Raw genomic sequence first — 25,145 nt, 5'->3', positions numbered from 1 at the left:
GGACAATTAACTCTAAAGTGTGTAAGTGTCACATGACAGGAAAAACATGACCAATGTTACATAATGGATACTGCATATACCTGTAAAACCATACATTAAAGCCGCATGCTAGAAAAAACTTCTCACAACAGTTTATGTTCACTTACAGGGATATGTAATGCATAGATGGTTTAGTGTTTCTGTTATGAAGGCAGTTTTCGTAATTGAATTGAGAATTTTGCACAACTGTACTTCAGTCCTAGATCTAAAGTTCGGTCTGCCTGTGCTTTAAGACACATTTAAGAGGGAAAGAATGGTTAGGAAAACATCATCGTGATGGAGAGCGAGATGAAAGATACAGATACGTAGTAAAAGCCAGAAATAATGCCAAAGACTTGAATTTTGTTATGAAGCCATTTGTCACAGACGTTTGGGTTAAAAAAATGTGAAATTGATAAACTGTATTTATATAAAATAGCATCTTTACTCTAGCTAGTCTTTAGTTCAAAATATGTGAAGAAATAGCTGAATATTCACTGTACACTAAAGCAGGCAAAAAGAAAAAAGTATCTTGTGCTTAAGAGTCAAATGATATGGCTACTTGTTACTGTGATTCCTTAGAGACCTGTTCTATATAGGGATCATGAGAATGACATATTATTGACAAATTAATTGCTACAATTTCATCTGTACATACTTTCCTGTATGTATTAGGCTATAATAAATTGTGATGAGTTTGTCACTGAAGTCCAGAATATAAAGGAGCCACTCCTTTCAGTCCTGGGAGGAATTCTCTTTTGTGTGCCTTCACAAACACATATACATTACAAAAAAACAAAACAAAAACCAAACCAAACCAACCAAACCAAACCAAAGAAACCATCATCTAGCAATGAAACTAGATACATAATAATGTATGGAAAAATGCAGCTTGCTATGCCTCACCCGATTCACAACACAGTTATGAGAAGTTCCGTATAAATTGTGTGAATTTTTGCTTAGAAATTACACTTTACTAAAAGAGAAAAAAGTAAAAAAAAAAACAACCCCACTATGATTTTTACAACTGGACACCCCAAAATATTATTATAAATAGTTTCTATTCCTATAATATCTTTCACACATATACTCTTCACAGTACTTATGGTGGATTCACATCACTGTTCCAAATTTAAAGGCAGAGTAAATGATATACCAAGCATTTAAGTGACCGGTTCAAAGTTGTGCAACAAGTTACTGTTATCCTGGCTGTCTCAAGCTCTCATACGCTGCAAACTACACCCCAACTACAATTTGCACTGAGTCATTTAGCCACAGACTTGCTAAGCAAAAAAAAATTACATTACTCAGGTCTTAGAAAGGTGATACTCTGTGTACTCAGTAAATCAAGGAAAAGGAAATCAGCAATGGGCTTTGAACCAAAAATGCAAATTCATGGCAAGGTTACTCAGATTTCAGAATCCCAGAGTCACACAGAATAAGCTCAGTTGGAAGGGACCCACAAAGATCATCAAGTCCAACTCCCGGCCCTGCACTGCACCATACCCAAGGGTCACACCATGTTCCCAAGAGTAGTTTTGGTTATCAAGGGAAGATATTCTCACTGTCTTAAGAGGAAATCACCAGGGGTTTCTTGTTAGTTCTACTATCACACAAACCCTAATTCCTTCAAAAAGAACTTGGCATTTTCTAGGTAGGTGAGGTGTGGCTCAGTAGTGACAATGACTGTGTGCTACTAATGAGCAAAAGATTATGAGCTGTAGCAGGATCTAAATAAACATCCATGTCCATGTCTCTTAGATGGATGATTTGCAGAGCATTTCTCATCCTGCTTCTGACATATTTTAAATGGCCATTTAAAGAGCCTGTCTCGTGTGACTTTGAGCATTTTTGGGCTGCCAGTTATATGCTTTAACTGGACTCTTCAGTTTTAAAGCACTGTGCATTTTCTGTGGTGCTACAAAAACAACATTATAATAAAGACAAATTCCTAAAGGGAAAACTAGAGAACATCCAACAAATCTTTGATTTATAGGAGAGTCAGAGCTGAATGATTCAAATACCAGAAATTCACTTTCAGGAATTTTGGCAAGTTTTTATAACCAATAAATTATTACTAGTTTTCCTTGGTATTTAATATAACATTAATAGTGTGGATTCCTTCATACATGTTTGGTTCTAATGTCCAAATATGTGGGAATCCCTCTGGTATTTAACAGAACAAAATTAAACATCAAAATCATAAGAGGAAATCTAAAACATTTTCCATTTTAATAGGCAGATACTCAGAGACTGAAGATTTAGTTTTCACTGAAAAACTTCAATGAAAAGCTTTTCTAAGATAGCTGCTGCTGATGGTCATGATATTTTTCGAGAGGCATAGACACAGCATGACGAAAGCATTCTTGACATCCAGCTTTCCCATCTTGTGTCTTCACATAAATATGTGAATTCTCATGTTGTCACACAAGCATTTAAATTAATGAATTTTGCAGTCCTGAAGCAGCTGAAGGAGCACGTCTCTGGAGCTACAGTCTCTCATGTCAAGATACTACACCTTTTAAGCATGTTTTCGCTGGAAGGAATCAAGTGGAAAAGCTCTGATTATGTTTTTCTGAAGAAGAACATGGGCTTGAAAACAAGTGACAAAGCCGAAGAAGGCATGCATGGCCTTGAATCAGGCTGCTCACTGATATCAGGGCTCTGTGGTGCCAGCTAGAGCCTGAGCCTCCCCTCCAGTAGAAAATGCATCAAGTCCTTCCTGCTGACCGCCCCAAGCACTTGGTTCTGCAGGTTCTACAGGATACAGTAAGAACATGGATTCTCTCCCTGCTCCACATCCTCAATTATACCTAAAACATCAGGAAATACCATAGTAAAAGAACAACTTAAATTTTTTGGTAAACCATAAGGTTCAGTCTAAGTAAACTATTATGACTGGAATGTACTCAAATTTTAAAGACTGGAAAAGCAAAGTTGAGGTCCACTTTCTAAATCTAAGACTTTTCTGGTCTAAGATTTTACTTGAAAATAGTCAGTCACCCCAATGTTTATTAAGTTTTAAAAATTTTTATTGCTGCTATCTCATTACACAACCATTTATGACATTCTATAATATTTTGTAGTACATGCTTATAAAAATCAGTTCACGTAGAATCATAGGCTTCAAGGAAGAGAAACAATCACATGGGTGTGAGAAGAGGGCCTAACAGTAGTAAACTCTGCTGACTGAAAATTATGAGGTCTTTAATGGTTTCTTGATAGCAACAGAGCTAAAGATCACTTTATTGCCAACCAAGCTGGTCTTTATAGAGCATGTAGTTGTTTACTAAGACTTTATTTTTCCCATAATTCTACAACATTATTCCTGTGACTTGGCCAGTTCTGTCAAAGAAGGTGTATTGTGCTTCCCAATTGTATGCTTCCCCAGACAGAGGAAGATTGAAACAAAGACATGATAAAACAACTTAAATAAATGCACAGCATAGAAGGGCACATCTCTTTTTCCTCTCTCATTTACAGAATATACAAGACATTCAAAGACATAAGGAGGAAAACAAAAGTAAAGAGGTTTCCTCTTTCTATACCACATATAATTTTGCTGTGAAAATCACCAACACGGGAAATCCTTGTACCCAGGAAATTCACAATGGCTATGTGGATATCAGAAACTGAGATTTCTTGAGTGGTAATAACAATTTGATGAAAGGAATACTGTGCTTTGTTGCTTTGGGGATCACATCAGGTACCAGTATGAAATGTAATTAAGTTCCATAGGTTTTCCACAATAAAAAAGTTGTGTGGCCCAATGGCGCAAGCATTGGACTGGGCCTCAGCTTGAGCTGGCTTCTAGTTCTATGTATGACCTCATCTTGAACTTTGGAAAGCCATTTGTCCTCTCTTCACCGCAGTTTCTCGTCTATTAAAAGGAAACTCTTAAACCAAACTAGATAATGTATATTAGGAGTATTGTGGGTTTTGTAAATCTTCTCTCCTTCTAGCTATTCTCAAAGCAAGGGATTTAGACCAGATGGATCTCAAATGAAGTGTCATCATCTTTACACATGAATAAAGGAGAGCAGATTTTACATCTTTTTAAAGAAAACCCGACTGAATTAGGCCTCTGACCTGGACTTCTCAGTGTCGCCCATCTCCGTTTCAATGACTGGAAATTCACTGAGGCAGAAACCGCATTTATTTTGTTTATAATATATTTATTTTAGGCTTACTCTGTATACCAAACTTATTATTGCTTTTGGACACAGTATTTTAGTACAGTATTTAGGAAATAAATGTGGCGATGTCATAGCAGGGATTTAAAAAAAAAAAAAGGAAAGGAAAAGAAATATAGTTTTATTTATAAGTTGATGTATAGGCACTGTACTGTAATGGAGTCTAAATCTCAAAAGTGTTGCTTTATATTTGCTTTATAGGACTATAAGAGCCAAATAATGACATTTAAATGATCTATTCCATTAACATTGTATCATTTTGTCAATCTGGAATGTATTTTAATCAAAAGCCCCCTTGAAATGGTCTCCTTTGTTGTATTTTCTTTTTGGCTCATTTTATCAACATCTGTTATGTTTATACAATATGAATTAAAACTTCGGAATGCTGTTTGTACTCAGCTACTTTTGTTGAGAATGTAACGTCCCAGGATTGGCAGTGTTTATGTAAATCAGTGCAGCTGACACAGCCATCATAAACAAATGAGAAAATATAACAAACACATTGTTCATGGAGGAAATGTTTGTTTTTAGAGTTGGCTTCAGTCTTACCAGATTGATGAAGAGTTGCTGATACCAGGGATCTGTAGTGCAGCAATTCAGCAGCATGGTTGGGTGTGACAGATTGGGCAGCTTCTCCACTGTTATCTGGAAAAGGCAAGAACACATTTCTCTTTACTTCTATTCAGCATATTAGAACCCAAGGTTCAAAAGATTCCTGGTTTGACTCCTAACAAAAAGACTCTTAGCAGAGCTACAGCAGCAGAACTTGTCCAAACTTTATAAATGCTTTTGCCAGTAAGACTTAAATTAGCAGCTGAAATTAGAGCACTCTTTAGTTTCAAATTTTTGTTTTCCTTTACTGTAACTCTGTCTCTATAAAGACAATGTCAGTTGTATTGGCTCAGGTTTTTAATGCTGTTAAAATTCATGCACTAAATGGTAATTACATGATAACATAGTGCAGAAAACTGCAGCAGAACTGGTATCAGCCATCAGCTAACCTTCAGCCATTTTCCACAGGAATACCTATTTGTATAAATAAATATAAAAATGAGTATACACTATTTATGTACTGTCACCTCATCACACATAACTGCCCTGCTCCTTCTTAACATTATTTTGCCAGCCACATTCCCATGTGTAGACCAAATTTCAGTAATACATGATGACTTTCCAGTTGGGGCTGTATAAATTCCTAAAACTGCATTACTAATCTTTCCTTAGTAACTCACAACTTTCTTCCACTATGCTTAATGTTTACTATTCCTAAAAAATCCTTTGGTCACCTATCAAGGGGAAGAATGCTTTTCAAGTTTGAAAGCTTTTATAAATAATCATAATTCAGAAAGGTGCTATCTCATACTGAATTAAATATTATAACAATTCTGCTATCCGTTGAGAATTTGAGAAAGAGAAGACTGGAATGGCCTATCTGAGCAAAGAAATTCTTTACCAGCAGTCTTGCACAACTTCCAGACTCTGAGTGGCATTATATTTTATGAGATCTGTCCCTGTAAGGATGTCCTCTGGTCATCCTTAAATTTAAATTGCACCTGATCACTTCTTTATCTCAACCACATATGTTACATAATCTCTTCATTCATGGTGTATTCATCCTAAATCACCCAAATATGCTTATTAAACAAGGAAAGAACTGAAAGAAAAGAGGTTACCTTCTCATAGGAGAGCAGATGAGATGGGGAGAAAGACTCACCATTTGTCTCCTGTTCAAAGATGTGCTTGTTCTCCAGGAGCATGCACAGCCTTAACCCAAAGTTAGAGCAGATGGACTACATTTATTATAATGGGTAAATTTTAAACAGCAAGTACACAATGCTTTAGCATCAGAGATATGATGACACCACCAGTACTGTGTGTAGGTTTGGCTCCTTGATATAAGAAGGACATCAAACTATTGGAGTGTGTCCAGGGGAGGGCAGCCAGTAAAGTAAAAGGCCTCAAGGACAAGATGTAGGGCAGTGGCTGAGGCTGCTTGTTTTGTTTAGCTTGGAGAAAAGAAGGCTGAGGGGTGGACCCATTATAGTCTACAACTTCCCTAAGGACAGCAGCGGAGCAGGAGGTGCTGATATGCTCTCTGATGGCCAGCAGTAGGACATGAGGAAATGGAATGAAGCTACATCAGGAGAGTTAGGAAAATATTCTTCCCTGAAAAAGTGGTTGGTCACTGGAACAGGCTGCCAAGGGAAGTGGTCATGGCAGAGTTCAAGAGCATTCGGAAGATGCACTTAACCATATTGTTCATTTTTAGGTAGCCCTGAGAGGAACAGGGAATTGGACTTGATAATCCTTATGGGTCCCTTCCAACTTGAGATAATCTCTGATACTAAAGTATTAGTGGGCTGACCACACATTTGACTTTCCTAAATATCCATCAGCAGCAGCAGCAGCATCACACAGATGTTTTCTGATTTAGGTTTGGCATGTTAGATTAAAAAAATCATCTATCCTACATTCCTAACTTCTCCTTGACCTTGTCCTTAGCACGACCAGCTCATGAAGTGTCTAGTTTGCACCTAACAAGACAATACCTGTAATAAGTAAATACAATTATCTACATGTATGTAGACTGTTGTTGCTTCCCTCATCCTTCCTAACATCTACATTAAAACAAGATCTGCCAAAAAATTATGTCTTACTTTAAATCCTCAGTGAAACCTTTATTCACAGTACTGTACTCTAGAATTGACATCTAATATTATTGCTAACTTAGTAATGTTAAAATGGAAATCTTTATAAGTTATTATATCATTTCAAACCTCTCTTCAGAATTCTATCTTTCTACATTACATAGATAAAACCTTGACAAGCAATATATTTAAAATTGCCATTTTTATCTTAGTATTTACTGCACTCACACACACATACACACACTCCATTCATACTATCCAATTCTCAGCTTTGTCTTATATTTTGATTACAGACACCTTGGAGACCCCCACGAACCTTTCTGGTTTGTAGCATACTTAACATTGTGCTAGCCCTATTCTGTGATTACAGCTAGGAGCTAGGAGTTAATTCAGAAGTACAAAGTTGTGCAACACACTGCTAAATTAGTGCTTGATGAACTCAGATGAGAACAGACACCTAATCTTCATTAGGGCATCAGAAAAAATATAAATGACATACTAAGTGGCTTTTGTGACTGGATCACCAAGTATAAGCTGTGAATTTTTCAACTGAATTTTTCTGTGTCCAAAAATATTGTCTTATTCAAACCAAAATATGTGATAGGGATTTAGTAGTTTTAATATAAATGTCTCCTAGGAAAGATTAGTCTGCTTCAAGATGTTGTAAGCACTCCACAGCAGAAAATTTTCACGGAGGTCTTTAAGAACTTTAATGATTCCATGACTCTATGATTGTAAGAAAACATGCCTTCCTGATCCAAAAGAACCTAAGGACTGGATATGGAAGAACTAGGTTCAAGTGGTTTATTATGAAATGCCATTTAAAGCAAGATATTTTGTGAGAATCTACCTCTGCATTTTTGTACTGATTTGGAACACACATTTGCAGAAAACTATTCTATCATCTCCACCTCCCCCAAGTTAACATTGGAGAGAAGGCCCATTTCTCCTGAAATGGTTAGCTGTTTTACTATGCAGTCTTGAAATCTGCATTTTTTCAATGACTTTGGACTCTCATCTAAGGTTCTGTAAGGGATTTTTTTAAATAAGTATGCCTGTGCAACAGTAAGCTGAGGAAAAACATCAATTCTGAAGGAAATTTGTGGCAGAGCCAGAAACACTAGGAGTTTGTCACCTGCTCCTAACTTTAAAGCACATCCTATTCACAGGACAAAGAAGGAACTGGGTATTCTTCCTAACTATTGAAATTTTAGTTGTCTCAATTTAATATCTGACTGGCTTTGGTTTTAATAGACTCTCTTTCACATTACTAAGATGAGTGCAACACTGCAGCAGAGCTAATGGCTGAGCAAACACTTTGCCCTGGGCTCACATCTCCCCTCCTGGGAAAGTCACTGATCTTCCCTAAGCCTCCCACCACATGCATGCCAGCACATGGGCATGTAGCATAGACAATTAAAGGAATTGGTTTTGAGGACAATGGTGAGAACACACTAAAAAGACATGCTACTACAGGCAAAACCTATTCCATTCAGACTACATTTGGAGGAGGAAACAGAGAAAAACACAATATATTCAGAACGTGTTCACTGCAGCAGGAGGGTGTAGAGAAGAAACTAATCCATTCATTCCCTATGAATTGCCTTTTACACATTACATACACATTACATATTTACACACTTTGTTTTGTGGGGCTCTAAAGGTTCATATCTACAGTCTTTCACAAAAAAGGTCTGTAATCATTCTAAGGGACATAAATACACAGATCTAAATTCTGTTCCGAGATCATCGTGGACAGTTCCAAGAAGTCTACTTCAAGAATGATCACTGGGCCAGGAATACTCCCAAGACTTTAATCCTAACATATATAGACAGCAAGTGTGAAAGTTATGATCCACCCTGATCCTCAGCCAGACTCTGTATGCTCAGGTCCAAAACACTGTTCAGGTCTGTCTGTAGTCCAGACTGCACCATTTTCCACTTGAACATGATGCTGGAATTGAGAAAACAGTAACACTCACCATGAGCTGAAAGAGCAGAAACATTTGCTCATCACTGGTGGTTTGTTGGCTGGTTTTGGCAGCTTGCAATTTGCTCAGCACCGCTCTTAACTAAACCCAGCAGGGAGTCACTTAACAAAACTTTGAAAAGTGTGAGAGAAATTTGGATAGTCAAAAAAAAAGCACACACAAACACAATGAAGGAAATCGTTGGAACATTTCTGATAAGATTCCAAGCCTATTAAAAACTGCCATATTCTGGAGAAAAATGAACATACATTATTTCACTTGGACTTCCAGAAGTCAGGCTTCAGAGGTATAACAACATCATTCTTTGATGTTACATACAACATCCTTTCTATCACATCATCAAGCCTTAGAAAGCAGACCAAACATGTTTCTTGCACTATTTTGTGAGGTTTAACAGGAAGTGCTAGGATTCAGACTTGGACTCTGCGATTGTTCGTTTACTCTTTATTTATTTAAGAAGGAGGAAAACTCTTAAGTAGGGAATCTCATTTCAAAGATACCCTGGCAAGGAATTGCAGTAGTTTCATATGCTCTATCTGTTATAAAGCATGCATCATGAAGATACACCTAATTAAGATAACACATTATTATCCCAATATCCACATGTCAGTTTTGGCATGGAAGTCAGGAATGAAAAGTATCTGACAGGTGATTGTGTCACTCTTCTTGTCAAGATGGCCAATTATCTGAGGAAACTACAAATTCTAAATATTGGGTGAGTGACATAAAAGGAACTACAGCTCCAAAGTAGTTGCAAATGTACAGAAGGAACATTAAAAGGTGATGCAACTGGCAAAAGCATTCAGGGCAGGACTCTCCTAAACTGAATGGATAAAACGGTATACAAAGGGACAAGGGGAGGAAGGAGGATTAAAGACATAAAGCACAATTTTTTGTTTACTTTTAGAAAACTTTAGGCTTATTTCTCCCATATTAATCCACCAAAAGTTCTTGCTTTTTTTTTGTCTTTTCTTTTTTTTCTTTTTTATTTTTTTAGCTGATTTTATCTGTTGTTTTGGCCAATATCCAAAGCAATCATTTGCCTGACTTCAAATAATGTTGTGCTTTTTTAAACTTGTAAAAAAGAATATTCTGCATATGGTGAGCTAGACAGTGGATAAGGACTAGGTCATCACATATCAGGAACCGTTTTAAATTAACCAAGTCTTCATCTTACACAATAAAATCTCAGGGTTACAGAGTTATTTCAGGTTAGGCAGAATAAATCATTACTGTTCACTTAATATTCTGTTCTTCAAATGAAGAGGGAGCATTGCATGAATTTTTGGCATTTTACCTAAAAGATGATAAAAAGGTCACTATCAAGTACTAGGCTGAGGTTTTTCAGAGCAAAGGTCAAATTCTGTCTATGCTACAGCTTTTAAAAGGACACTGAACAAATATTTAATATCTGCACCTCAGTTTTCAAATGTACAATACAGAGATTTCTTCTACATCAGAGCTAGGTTTTGAAGTTAATACTCATTACTTAAGTTGCCAGTTGTCAAGTTTTATAGGCAATGTCATCAGTGTGAATGAGCAGACAGCAAGACCACAGCCTCAACATGAAAATGCAAAGGCAGCTGATAATAAATTGCAAATGCTAACTATTTTTCAGACCTGCAGAAGGGCTAGATTTTAGAAATGTATGAAGACTCAAAATCAGATTTGTATTTCCCTACAAGCTGGCTTGCTACTAGGCAGATTTTCAATTTCAGAGGAGCCTACCACACATTTAAATGGCAGGACAAGTATGTGATCAGTCTTTCCATTCACACACCAGTTTTCTCCATGCCTATATTTGATTTCGACATTTAACAACACTCTGCACTTGCCTAAAAGCCACCCACATGCTGCAGTGTGGCTGCATACGTTTTTAATTTGGCTTTTTGGGTTAGCACACAGCCTCTGCAACACTCCAGTTTTCCCTGCAAAGGGCTCCATCACAAAATTCCTACAGCACCTGCACTATTATTTGTAAGGCCAAACAGACCTACGTACTTAAAAGTATCAAATAATGTTGTTCTTTGGAAGAAACTTTTCGCACTTCGGATATGAAATAAAACCACTGCCACAGACTCTATAAACCTTCCTCCATCTGTGTTATTCATGAGCTACAGTGCCCCAGGACCCTGACAATGCATGGGAGGATCATAACATCCCGGGCCTTTGTTGAAAGTACTGAATTCCATTTATTTAAATAGGCAAGATTTCTGTATAGTGTACCATTGAAATTAACTAGAGCAGCTCTTCAAAAGCAGGAGGCTGGACAGTAAAAACAATCAATGGGCTGACAGACTCTACCCTCTAACATGAAAACCAAGTAATCACAAAGGCACTTTGGTGTTGCTGTCAGATATTGCTGTCAGCTCCCTAGTCTGCACACCTAAAAATAGTTTTCAAGTCCTTAATGTGCTTCCCCTCTCCTTTTTTCTTCATTGCTTGCTGAGTTCAGACAAAACCTTCAAACCACTGCCAAAGGTGTTTCTAGCTTTGATCAGACCTGATAGAATCACCCAGAACTTACAGCAAAGGCACATTGAAAAGGAAGGGGGGAAGTTGACCATGATCCTCTGGTAAGAGACAAAACTCCATTTTTATCTCCATTTATTGAATGAACTTAGCAGACTTCTGTGTTTGATTGAGTAACTTTGCATTCTTGTGATCTAAACTTAGTGATGTCTCCACAACAGTGCCAGAAGGAGAAGGCTCTCCAACAATCTCTCAAACCCATATCAGTTATTTTGAAAGTGCCAGCACCAAGGCTCTCACAATATTAAGGTAGCTATCACTCGTTCAGTAATCAGTTTATGAATTAAATATTTTGGGTCTCCATTCATTTTTAACTTTCCTTTCTCTAAGCTGTTGCACCACATCACTACTGAAGGCAAGTACCTTTCCTCTTGCTAAGGAAAATAAAAGTATTACCTTATTAAAACAGTGTGTGAGGACTCTCTGAGCACATGTGCACACACACGCCTTGAGAGCAGTGTTTCATTAGTCCCAGCTGGGAGTGCAGATTAAAGAAAAATGCCAGAAACCATACCTACAGTCTGACATATCTATGATATGTTGCAATGCCTGATATGTTCTGTGAGAAAGGAGATCTATATGCTATACTCAGTTTCACTGAAGTGCTTGGCAGAAAGCATTCCTGACTCACAACAGTGTCTGTGCACTGGACTGGCCAGAGGGGAGTCATACCTAATAAACTGCCATAAAATACACATACACACTCCACTCTGGATCATTGATTTCACTGCTAAAGGATGTTACTGTGTATTACAGCTTTAAGTTTTCAACTTTGTCATATTTTCTAAACTCTGATCTCTTCAATTTACTTTCAGTTATGTGACATTCCCCTTTAGCAGAGCGAAAGCATGCATTAGCTAAACAATGTGGTTTGGATTTAGCGTTCCCATGCATCATTGTGAAAATGTTTGTCTCAGCAATAGTGTCATAAGTGTTACTGGGAACAGCTGCTCTACTATGTCTTCTGATTGAGGAGAGCAGAGTATCTCCCTTCCCATACCACCTCACAAGCAGGGAATCTAAAGCAGGACCATTGAGTAGAAGTAGTTCATGAGCACACACTGTTCTGTACCTGGCTTCCTCCTACCACAAAGGGAGCAGAAAGTGCAGGAGCACAGCAAAGAACATCAGCAAAATAAATATTGCCAACAGAAATGAAGTTTGGCTCCCTCCTCTGGCAGTTCCTCTGGATCTGCACCAGGGACTAACCTGAGGCAGAAATCCTCCTCTCTCAGGTGCAGCTTTCTGGCAGTTCAGCTCCATTAGACATGACATCCTTTGAGCGAGAATTGGAGCAGGGAGTTTGCTGCTGATCAAGTGGATGTTTAATATCTCCCTTGAGTTTCTGAAGTGGAAAGATGTAACTCTCAGCATTCCTGCCAGCGCTCCCAGCCCCACTGAAGTCAGTTTCCACATCCAGATCTACAAGAGCGCTGGAGTCCCCCGGGTTCACTGGGAGCATCCCAGTGGCAATGCTGTGCTCTGCAGGCCTGTGCAGCTTGGCTCAGGCCAGCTGGACATTTTTAAGGAAAGCTTACAAAACACATTTGTGTGATTACACAGAACAGCAAGCTTTAACTCACCTTTCAGAACAAGACCTTCAGAGGTAATTAGGTTTTATTTTAAGATGGATTGAATCTGTTTCCCAGGGTATTAGACCTTTTGAAATTCTTTGGATGGGAAGCCATGTTTTCAGTCAATACAGTCTTGCATACAAGACGTACGTACATAACGAACAGTCATAAAACCATAGAATGGTTTGGATTGCAAGAGGCTTTAAACATAATCTAATTCCAGCCCTGCATAGGCATGGATATCTCCCATCTTTGACCAAGCTGGTCCAGGACCCATCCATCCTAGCCTTAAATATTTCTAGGGATGGGGCATCCAACCATGATTAAATAGATTGAACAAACATGGTAAAATACAAGGATTTTTGACAACTTTACCTTCAATATTTTATTTAAATTTCTTTTTGGCTTCAAAGTACCTATTTCAATCAACCACAAATGCTGAAGTTTCAGTAAAATTGATGGGTAGGAAGAGATGGGGTTTCCTAGGTGAAAAATACACACAAAATGCAAGCACAATGCCAAAAATGTCCCATCCCCTACAGAAGTAGCATAAAACCAAGTTTTACCCATTTATGCTTAGGCAGTTTTATTCCATACAGTCTGCTTACCATCAGAGCTATTGTGGTTTCTGCATAATTACTTTATCCTAGTCAAATTAAATCAAGGGAAAAAAAAGTTTTCTTTCACCTAAAAGATAGACAAACAGAATGCAGAGTAATGGCTAACAGCTGTGTAGGTAAGAGTACAGAGGCAAGCACAGGGAATCCAACCCTCAGCCTGACAGGAGGAGAGATACGTATGGTACGGACCATAGAGCCTCAGGCGTGAAGAAAACGGCTTATTTGTTATGGTAAAATTCCCAAACAGGCTACTCAGTGGTATTTGTCAGCCTAGTAGTTTCTCCAGGAAAATTGTCTCCCAGCTGTGTTCAAGGCAGAAATTAAGATTGCTGGGCAGCATTCCAGCTTTTGACTCTCTTCACCATTTTTCCTCAAAGGACATAGAGGGGACAGATCCTGGTCTAACAGGACACCAGTGTGCACCTGCTTTACTTCAATGGACACCAGGAGGATTGAACCACAGTACGGAAAAGCTGCTCCCTAATTTTCCTTGGCAAAAGTGAAGGCAAAGACAAAAAAAGGCCACCAACACCAGAACAGTCCCTGGGAGGAACATGGTATTCATCAGTCACAAATATGCAGGAAAAATACTTGAAACAAGGAATAAACAGCATCCCAGAAAAAAAGCACCTAGGTAGAGAGCACATTGTCATCCATTACACATGCCTGTAGAGGGAAGCAATCAGAGGATGCAAAGCATGGCAACAAAGATGTTGCTGCTGACCATGGAGTATCACCACCCTCCTGTTATATCCCAGACGTGTCCACAGACAGGGAAAAGAAATTCATTACCTACAGTTTTTCTCCTCAAATCCTCCACGTCTTCTGGTTTTACTGTGCTTTACATTATGAAGTAAACCTCTGGCAAAGAAGATGGAGAAGCAAAACACAAGTGATGATATGTTTAATCTCTTCATCATGTCAGAGAGCCATTTCATTGCCCCACAATGGCCCTGCACCAGTACATTGTAACATATGTGGAAATGAAAAAATAGCTCTTTTTTTCAGATTTGGTCTCATAGAAATTAGGCAGAAGCATAACTCTTATCTTTTCCCACTGGAGGAGGATCTGGAGCCACAGTCTAGAGCAGCCAAGACAAAAGAGAGCCAAGGGACCTCCTGACAACTCCTCAGTATGCATTTACAGCCTCATACTGTTTCTCTGGCAGAAACGGCCTGGGAAGGAAGGCAGTGGTCCTATCCTCAGGTCACTCTGAAGAATGAATTCCACCTAGCCAGGAGGGCATGTCATTGAAGGCATGACATTTATAGCTCTCAGCAGACTCAGGGCTAACACATTCATAACAGCTCAGCTCAGCTGCAGTCACTGGGGGGCAACAGGGGAGGCATTTCAGCTGCAGTGCAAAAGAATAGCCTGTTTTGTTCTGATGTGCAAGTATCATTACTACTGTGGGAGAAATGAAGGGGGCCAGCCAGTCCCTCAACCCACTGCACTGCACACAGTAAGTTGATCATCCCCATCAATGCATCAAGTTCAACAGCCACACGTTCCTCAAACTGAACTCTGCAAGGGTTTCCCAGGCATGCACAGAGCTCTGACTGTGGCAAAGTGTCAAATGTATTACTCTAAGGAGATCTTTGTTTTGGAAACTTGCTTCTCAGCTACAGATTGCTTCCTCTTTAACAATTTTAAAGCCAAGAAGTTTTCTTTAGTAGTTGATTTTGTTCTTATTTTCTACTGCTTGCTCAGCTGGGGAAGATAACAGCTTCAGCTTTAGGTCACCCATGGAAAAATGTGTTTGGTGATCTCATTTTGATCTCCAGTGGGTAAACATCCAGATCACAAAGAGCAGGAGAAAAATCTAGCCCCACTAGGCAGATCTGGAAGAGAGGGGGAGGCACGTCTGTGATTTTATTAATAAAATTGGAAAATCTGTGTGCTACAGGCCAACACTAAGGTGCTTTTGTAGGCCCATGCAAATTCCAGCCAACATCACTTGGCCACCGTCCTTGCTTTTGTAAGAACTGGCACTGACCTTTTCTCTTCAAAGGGTCAGAATCATTCATATGTGTTATGAAACATAACAACAATTCATCCATGTACAGCAACTTTCATTGTTACAGTTTCCACGTGTGGCCAGGTACTGAATAACTTCTACATTTGGACCAAATTTACAGCGTTTTATCCATTCTTATTTCATGAGAAAAAAATGGCACAAAAGAACATAAAAATGAGAATCATTAAAAAATTATGAGCTGCCACTGCATTCATGCAAGCTTAGCAGATTGTTTGTTTCTTTCCCTTCATTAACTTGTTACTCCATTATTTTTAATAACAATATTTTAGGTCCAGAGGGAAAAAAAAAAATCCAGCAACCATATTTGAGAATCGATAATTACATCCAAGGCAACTCTCAACAAAAACATCAAGGCAATTAGTTTTTACATCTTCCCCAAGACACCCTTTTAAGATATGTCAGGCAAACCACATATACTCCACTTTAACATTATTGATGTACAAAATGGGTAAATAACTTGCCATTTTCATGCTGTGGTCATGTCATGCCCATATGGGATTTCCTTGGGTCTCCTAGGGTAAGAGGTTGAACAGCACCCTTCTCCTTAAAGCAGTTCACAGCATTTGTCATCGTGGTCTTAAGAGTTACGTGCTGCAAGAGCTGTAATTTTATGAGTAAGATGGAAAACCTAAACTCTAACTGCTTCTGGTCATGAATACACAAATTCCATGACACATTACTGGAGATTTGTTTCAGAGGATGACTGCAGGACACTCCGTTCCCAGTGTTGGTGAGAACTGCAGAACAGCAAAGTCACCTGTGGTCCCTGCTGGGGACGAGGCACTCAGAATTCATCATGAAAGTCCTCAAGCCACTAGGCAAACACTGGAGCAAGAAGGGGTGTTGTCAGAGCACCCCAGAACACAATCCTTGCTCCCAGACAACCTCTTCGTATGTGTTTCACTGGAGTGAGGTACCAACTAGCCAAAAAAGCTGTTTGATTCTTCTTGGTCAACCATTTATATTATCTTGGTTTTATTCAAAACAGTCTAACAACAGCTCATTTATGCTGGAAGTGACAGGGAAACAAACTTCTTCCTTCATCCCTTTAAAAGGCTCCAACAGAATGTATCATGGAAGAGCTCTGAGGCTTGAGAAAACCACAAGCCTAACAGAATTTTCAGGAAGCATCAGCATTTCTCTACAGGCATCTCTCTTTGGAGTGTCCTAGTATCAGCCTTCCTTTCCCCCTTTCTGCTTCCTCCAACACCAATTTGCTCTGTGTTATAAAGCACGACAGTATTTACATGAACTCTGCATATGCCTCAGCAGCCTGGGCCTGTAAAGTGAATTTTAAAGGAACTTTGGTTGTAGCTGTTGCTAGTGTGCTTTCTAGTTTTATTGCTGTGAACAGCTGAGAACTAAAAAATCACACTATATGCTCTGTAATATCTTCAGACTGCTACATACTGCAGACTATCACTCAGAAATTTAGGTTTTAGGGCCTTAGCACATTTTGTATTCATTATGTTTATGATAACATCACTGTGAGGAAACAAGTATATGCATCATACACAAGTATACAATACTGCACTTATTGATGTTATTACTCCTCCAGGCCACTGAAACCCATACAATTCCCACTGTACAATTCTCATTGCAAGCAGATATTTGTCTTCCTAAAAGGTTTATACAGACTGTTTCACTTGTCACTGAAGCAAGTTCACAATTTTTATTAAATATTCACTCAGCTGCTGGTAGTTCATCCTTGAAAATTTGTTATAAAGTAGGCAAATGGGAAAGTCCTAATCAAATCTCCACCAGTGATGCACAGGTAGTTTTTTCCCACCATCCACATTGACAGAAAAAAATACTTTTATCCTTATTTGCTGACAAGTAGGTCCAAGTGTCATGCAGTTAAGGTGATAAAACAAGTGGATAAAAAAAAAACTCTGTACAAGAAAAGATGTAGAATACTGCAGCCATTCAGGACAAATGAAACCATGAAAATTATGAAAAATTATAATATTACAAAACAAAACTGTCCATATGTTTTTACTACATGTGTCCAGTTTTATTGTTGTTGGAAGCAGAATTCATAGGGCTTTGCTGTATGAACTCCAGTGCAGTAGGAGGTGCATATGCATCTTCTCTTTTCCTCTAGGATACTCAAGGTGGAAATTAAGTCACTGCCTCTCCCACTCATGACCCACCATTCAAAGGACAATCTTAATATCCCTTCCTAAAAGGATGAATTCACTCTCGCTGTCATATGAAATATAGTACTACAAATACTTCATTTATCAGGAGATTTTATATGCCTTTTGAGAGTGCCCCATATGGCAAAGATTCCTTTAGTCTGATTCTTGTTTACCCTAGCATGTTACTTCCAGTGACTTTGTTGCTTATCTTGTCTGTAATATGATTTATGTTAACTCATTTCCTGTAAAAGCATACACTAATAAAATGAAAAAAATAAAATGTGGAGAAAGAGCTGGCCAGCTTTGAATTGGCATGGGAAATGTCATGAGTAACTGGATTCAAATCCTTTTAAATTACTGTTTCAGTGAACCTTTAAGGCTCTGAAGGGCATTTTTCCCTTTTTCTGCTGTTCCCAGAAGATCATTTCATAGTTGCTGCTTCCATAAATTCCTGAAGCAATAGATGACCTTGTGCTAGAAAGGACCTGGGTCCTTTCTTTAAAGGACACCTGCTTTTCATGCTAAAGAAAAAAAAGTTTTGTATATATCTCAAATAATCTTCACAAATAGATGCTTAAAGAAAAAAAAAAAAGTTGGTAAATAGCCAGAAACATCACATGACATCAATTTGATAGCATTTTTACCTTTTAATAGCTCCCTGGAGCACCTCTGCATGTTCTAGCTTGGGCCTGCAAACCACTGGGAGATGGCCATGATTTGTATTTGCAAGAAGTCAAGGCAAGGAGGCAATGTTTTCCTTCAGGTGGAGGGCTCTGACAGCAGGCTCCATGACATCCCTGGCAGAGGACAATTCCAGGTTCAACCTGAAAGACACAAAGCAGACAGCTAAAAGTTTACTTAGTAAACAGGAAATGGCATACTGCACCACATTAGCATTTGACGAGTTTATAATGTGTTAGTAAATTACTTCAAGATGGAAATCAATCTGCTTTATTTGCAAACGTAAAAAAAAAAAAATTAATTACCCAATAAAAGTGCTTATCAAGCACTGCCTTGCTTTGTGTGACATACGTGATAAACTCTACCATATGCATGACTTGGTCATCCTAGGCAGGATGTTGTAAGACCCATTTATCAATTTGCATGACTGTTCATGTTAAAAAAGGGTTTTTAATCTGAGCTGAAATCCTCTGGAATTCTGGATGATATCAAATAGATTAGAGTTAATCACTTTGGAGAAATTCAGGCGTATGCTTATCATTGCAATAGGGTTGGTTTTTTGCAGCGGTAGCAACTAGAAAAATTTCCCTTTCAAAGATAGCTGACAAATCATATACAAATTCTTCCAGTATTTTCTAACAATTTTCAGGTTCTAGGCAAAGTTTCAGGAAATATGAACATACACAACTGAAAAACATGTACCCACTATTTCTGATACTTGGGTGAAATGGAAAATAAAGATACTTTCGGCAAGATTTAAGAGTAATTTCTGTGGAATTAATAGTAGGGCAGAATCTTACAACTGAAATCAATGAACTGCTCTACTTATAAGCTTGTTTTATAGTTTATATTTTTTTAAAAAAGCCCATTAATTATTCTGACTATCATCTGGACACACCATAAGCCAGAACTTCCTGGTCATACACAGGCTGACACAAACCACAGGCAGAGACAACTGGAGCATACATTTGCCCACATCCTGTTTTACCATGGTACCTTTCATCCCTGTGGTAAAAGTAACTCTTTCCATATGTTATTAATTATTGTCCTCCCTCCTGACAGACACGACGTTGTTTTTTCAAGCCAATTATTCTGATGGTTTGTTATATGAGCACCTGCCTAAGGGTAAATGAGCTGAGAAGACAATGCACTTCATACATGGCACCTACAAAGCTGAGACAAGCTTCTTCTTCTAAACTGAGATGGATTTAAATGAATCCCAAAAGAGAATAGTCTTATGTGCATCAAAACACGTCATACCCATCCCAAATTATATGAGACAGACTGCAAGCAATGAACATTTGGAACATCTTATTACAGAGCCGGGACCAAGAACACCAATTTATGGAAAAAATGAACCTCTCTGAACTGCATTTTGTTTCTGAGTTAAAATGAGAAAATTACCTTGCAAATCAAAGTGGCTGGGTGCAGAATTTAGTATCAACTACTGAAAACGAAATTTTAAAATCCCCAAGAGATGAGTATTTTTCATTCTTAACCTCACTGAATGCTACCAATTAATGAAGCACAAGTGCTGAAACTCAAAGGGAACCATAGATGCTGACAAGCTGCTGTCAGAACTGTGCCACTGTGGCTGCTTGTTATATAAAACACTCCACCAAAGGAATTTCATTGTTCCTAAATGAGTAGATTCCTGTTCATCCTCTGCCTCTTCCATTTCCATAGGCCAGATAAAAATCTGTATTTGCCTGCCTTAAGCTTTGTCTAGAAATATGAGAGACCTAGCACAGTGAACGTAATGTGAAAACATGATTAATGATAATAGCTACTTCCTGAGTCACGTGAACTATGTACAAGCCCCAAATGGTTTTTAAATAAGAGTAATGTGAGTACTGTTTAATTCCAGCAATTTCTAGAGTGTATTTCTTAGCAGAGTGTAGATTTTCAGTCTTCACAGCTTCACAGTTTTTCTCTATTGCATGGAAAGTAAATATTCTAAGTTACTGCAGGAACTTATGAAATATCCTTATGTTTTGTCAAATCAGCCACTTAAAAAAATGTGAGGGATATATCATTGTATGCTTCTGTGACCTTGGTTTTGTCTAGGATTATGTAGTGTGTGTATTGCCTACATCCACTATCCACCTTGCATTATCATCAGTGAGCTTTTGCAGAGGTAAGAACACACTAAAGGCTGTGCTGATTCACTGCTCATCATCAGGGACATTACTTTCATAATTCTTCTGTCGGTGTCAAGAATAACTTTGCTTTGGGGGTGTAGGAAACAAGCAGGCAAAAGAGTTGTTTTATGAAAGACTGTTACAAGGGCAAGGCATCTTTAAAAAAAATTGGCCAAAGAAAGCCTTTATCAATATATTGCTTCTCAGGTAAACACCAAGCCAAACTGTAGTTGCACCTATAGGATCATAGGAATGAAGGATTGTTCAAGTCAGAAGGGATCTCAGCAGTTCTCTGGACCAGCCTCCTACTGAAGGTGGACTCAACCATGAGCTCAGACAACGTACTTGGCCGGTTCTCCTGTCAGGTCTCAAAGACTTCCAAAGGATGAAGGCTGTGCAACCACGCCCGGCAGCCTGTGCCACTGTCCTCATGGTGGGAAGGTATTTCCTCATATCCAGTATGAACTTCTCATTTCAACTTGTGCCATTTTTCCTTGTCCACCATGCCCCATTGTGGAGACCATGGCTCCATGTCCTCAGTGATCTCCAGTAGTTATGGGGGTGAGGAGGAGGGGACACACTGGTGGGGGCCTCCAAAGCCACCTCATCTCCACAGTGAACAAGCCCCAGTTGTGCAGCCTCACAGCATGAGTGGTCCTGACCATTCCAGTTTGTCACCATCTACAGTTCTGTTGAAAGCACGCTTCACTCTCTCCTCCAAGTCATTTATGGAAATGCGAAACAGGCCGGTTCTAGTGATAGACCCTGCAGTGCTCCTCTAGTTGGGCCTCCAGACAGTGCATGACCCATTAATCAGCACCCTCTAAAGCAAACCACCTCACCAGGTATTTTACCATCTGGTTGTTCAGCCTCTAGACTGAACACATTGGATACAATGATATGGTGCAAAACAGTGTCAAAAACCTTACCAACCTTCACAGTCACAAGCTTTGACCAAATTCCTCCCAAAGGATGCTTTGCTCAGCTGGTGAGTGCCACTGATGCTGCATGCTTGTGTTGATGCAACAAAGCCTTGGTTTCGAAATACAGTTTCAAGCAAGGATATTTCACTTACCATGCTGAAAATGCCTTTGTATGAAATAATGAAGGGTACTTACATTTGGATTTTATCAAGTAGGTCTATCTTACTTTAATAAATTTACCTCCAACAGAGAACTGTAGCCACACTACAGAAATAGATCCAGTGTAAATTTTTCTTTTATAGGACATGTGAGAATATTTTCTCCCAAAACATAATTCACTATCGTAGCATAATGTGTTAAGGTATTAAGGCTATTTCACCAAAGTTATGATACCCAGGTTTCAGGTTGCTTTCAAGACCACATCCATGGGGCTGGATATAACATGGAACAAAGGCAATCTGCCTTATGATCTAACTAAAAGAGTCATTTGGTAAGAAGCCAATATCCCTGAATGACAAACTGTCTTGAAATGATTCGTGAAAATGTAGTTCAGACCCTGCTGCTATTAAATCCAATGGAAGTTTTCCCACTGAAATAAATTGTTAAGGATCTAACCATAACAGATCTAATCATAACATGGAGGTTTCCTTAGACAATCTGCAGTACAAGAGAACTTTTCTTCAAATAGATTTATTCCATATTTTATGTAAGTTTCTAATGAATAAAAGGACTTAAAGGTGGGTGGGAGAGAAGCATAATCCTAATTCAAACACGTGACAAGGATTAAGGTACATGAGAACACAGGCAATGCTGCTTGCTTGGAATTATTCACAGACTTGCCTTCATCTGCTTTAGGCTGTTTCTCCCCTTTTTTAATTTCTGCTCTGAGAATGTTTACCCATTGACTCGCCACAGGCCATCCTGCTCAGGACAGCCCTAGGCTTTATTTGGGCTTCTTGTAAACCACTGTTTTACTGCCCTGACTGACCACTGCATCTTGTATAAATAGTTCTCAGGAGGATGTTTTGGGGGTTGCTTAATACTTGTGGTGGTTTTTTGTCTGAGTATGGTCAGAAGTTTGAGCAATAAAGAGGACGGGCTCATTAGTTAAGGGGAACATCTCAGGTTTGAGAACGTTAAAATTGCTAATCTGTGTTATGAACATTGGCAAGTATTAGAGTTATTCTGTTCTAGTCTCCACTATTCGTGCATTTTCTGAGACTAGAAAGTTGTTTGTTTTTTAATACATTTCATTTTGCTGGAAAAATAGAGTATTCATTCTAATATTGAACAAGCCACACTGCTATGATGACCTGTAGCTGCTACTACATTATAAATATAGTTTATTTATTTATATTAGCTTTCTTACTATCTATCACCTTTAAGGTTACCCCACTGTGAACAAACTCACATCACAGGAAATTGCTTACATTTAAATACAAATTCTTTTCTTCCTTGCCTAAAAGTCATAAAAAAGATTTCTACATACTTGTCACAGGCTCTCCAATTTTCTTTTCAACAGGACATTTAGTGAAAACAAACTATGAAAAAGCTTATCCAAAAATTACATGCCAATATGGATCTTGCTGTGTAACAGAATAGTACATATGTACTGCAAAAATGTTAATCATGTGCAGATGACTGAATTCAGTATTTTTGCAAGTAAGTTGTGTGAAAAAAAAAAAATGGGTTTTTTAACATGTTCAAGGAATACCATTGAGATCAATAACGGGAAACAGAAAGGCCTATAAGACCTCCTTACATTGGAAAAGAACACCACTTTAATTAAATTTAAAATTGATTTGCTCCACTCAGTGCCAGCCCATGAAATGGACACATTTAAGCTGATTTAAAGTTAAATTAAGCCTATAAAATCTCTGTGTGCTTTGATGTAAGTGCATGCATGCTACTGATGCGCTTTTGTTTAATTAGCTCTATTGAAAATCACTCTTCACTGGAACTTTGCACGGCAGACCAAGCCTATGACTCCTTGCTGTCTGTATTTCAGTTGAACACTAAACTAGGTGAGAAATCCTTATGGTTAATTCAGGAGCCAGAAGTTTTGCAGGGTTCAGACTCCCTTCAGAATATCTACAAATATTTACATTGACTGTAAGACAACAAGCTTCCCAGCATCCCCTGATGCTGGCTCCCTCAATGTCCTTAAATGAGGGGACATTTAGCTATTCAGTCTAAAGGCCTTTTGGTAGAACAGCACTTACTGTGAAATGTGTTGTTTGGGTTAGCTGAATGTCTCCCTGACACTTACTTCCCAGAGAGGATTTGAAAGTTATATATGTCTAGCAACTACCGTACACTAAAGAAAAATGGATTTCCACCAGGTCTCATAATCTGCTGGTAAATTGTCTATTTCTAATGCTTAAAAAATAGCAGAATGAAACAGAAACAGAAGTCAGAGATAAAAAGGTCTTTGTGTTTTGGAAAAAGAGATGCACTGGGACAAGGAGGGGTGAGGGGTGGGAAAGATGGGGAAAATATTGAATGTTTGGAGATTTTCTTCCAAGAGTTTGCTTTTCTGTTTACCTCTTTTATCCTTCATTCTTATCAAGTTTTTTCCACCAGCACCATCAGTATAAAATTCTATTAAGTCAAAAGAACAGCAGCTTCTACCCACCTTGTATAGATGCAGTTGTTTATACCAGGGCATTTAGCTACAAATAAATGAATTGGGATGTGCATGTGACCTTGGGATAAACACACAAAGGATCGTGGAAGTGGATCCACATGCTTGCAGCAACTTAACCACTACAAGTCCAAAAACAAATCACAAATGGTAATTAGCACCCTTCATTAGCCATGTCAGTATTTAAGGAAGTACAGGCATCTAGGTGTTCAGAGCTATCGACAGTGCCTGCTCACTGCTTCCACCCAAACCTGAATGCATCTAAACTCAGTTGGTGTTTCTGTCCAGAACTGGCATTTCTCTGTGTGATTAGTAGCAGGTGTGGAAACATCTAATTTCCAACAAGCAGCTGCCTGGCACACATCTGGTCTCACCAGCTCTGCAAGTCCAATACAAGGAGCTGCACCACACCCGTTGAAGAGTGGCATCCAGCAGAACATCACCTGTAAAAGCCCACTTTTGGTAGAAACATCAGAGAATCCAAGATGGGTTCTCACCTCAGCTGTGGGGATTATGAGCCCTCACCTGTGACCTCCAAGACACGGGGGATGATGCAGCACCTAGGCTTTCAGGGGGCCAGGAGCAACCACCCTCCTGCCAAGGCTGCTCAGCTGAATGGTCAGGAGAGAAGGACCCCTGCAAGTAACGCAGAGCCAGCTCAAGAGAAAACATACATGAATGTGTGTAAGTGTACACAGAAAGATCCAACATCAGATTACCTATCTCAATGTCTAATGGGCTAACCCTGGAACACATTGCTCTTTATTACTGTATTAAGAATGGCAGCAATTGAATACTATCCTTGTATTTTCCAAGTTATTATCTAAGCCTGTACTAATCCTTTCCAGAAGCAAAAGGGTTAAGCTTGTGTTAAATCCATCTGCCCCAGCATTATAATCAGCCAGAGGCAAAGAAAATAATTTCTCAATATTACCAGCTATCTAAATTCAAAGAAATATTTCAAACAAACTTCCATAGGAATGGAGAAGAGAGAAGTGAG

General features: G+C 38.7%; 1 pseudogene; it reads right to left on the bottom strand.

The window, feature by feature from the left end:
• Positions 1-2,583: 2,583 nt before the first annotated feature.
• The window catches only part of LOC117245405, a 76,735-nt pseudogene continuing 54,173 nt past the window's right edge, over positions 2,584-25,145 (bottom strand).

The sequence above is a fragment of the Parus major genome, chromosome 2 (genome assembly GCF_001522545.3).
Source record: "Parus major isolate Abel chromosome 2, Parus_major1.1, whole genome shotgun sequence".
Classification (NCBI taxonomy): domain Eukaryota; kingdom Metazoa; phylum Chordata; class Aves; order Passeriformes; family Paridae; genus Parus; species Parus major.
Note: the sequence above shows the minus strand (reverse complement) of the source record. Positions and strands in the feature narration are given on the sequence as shown.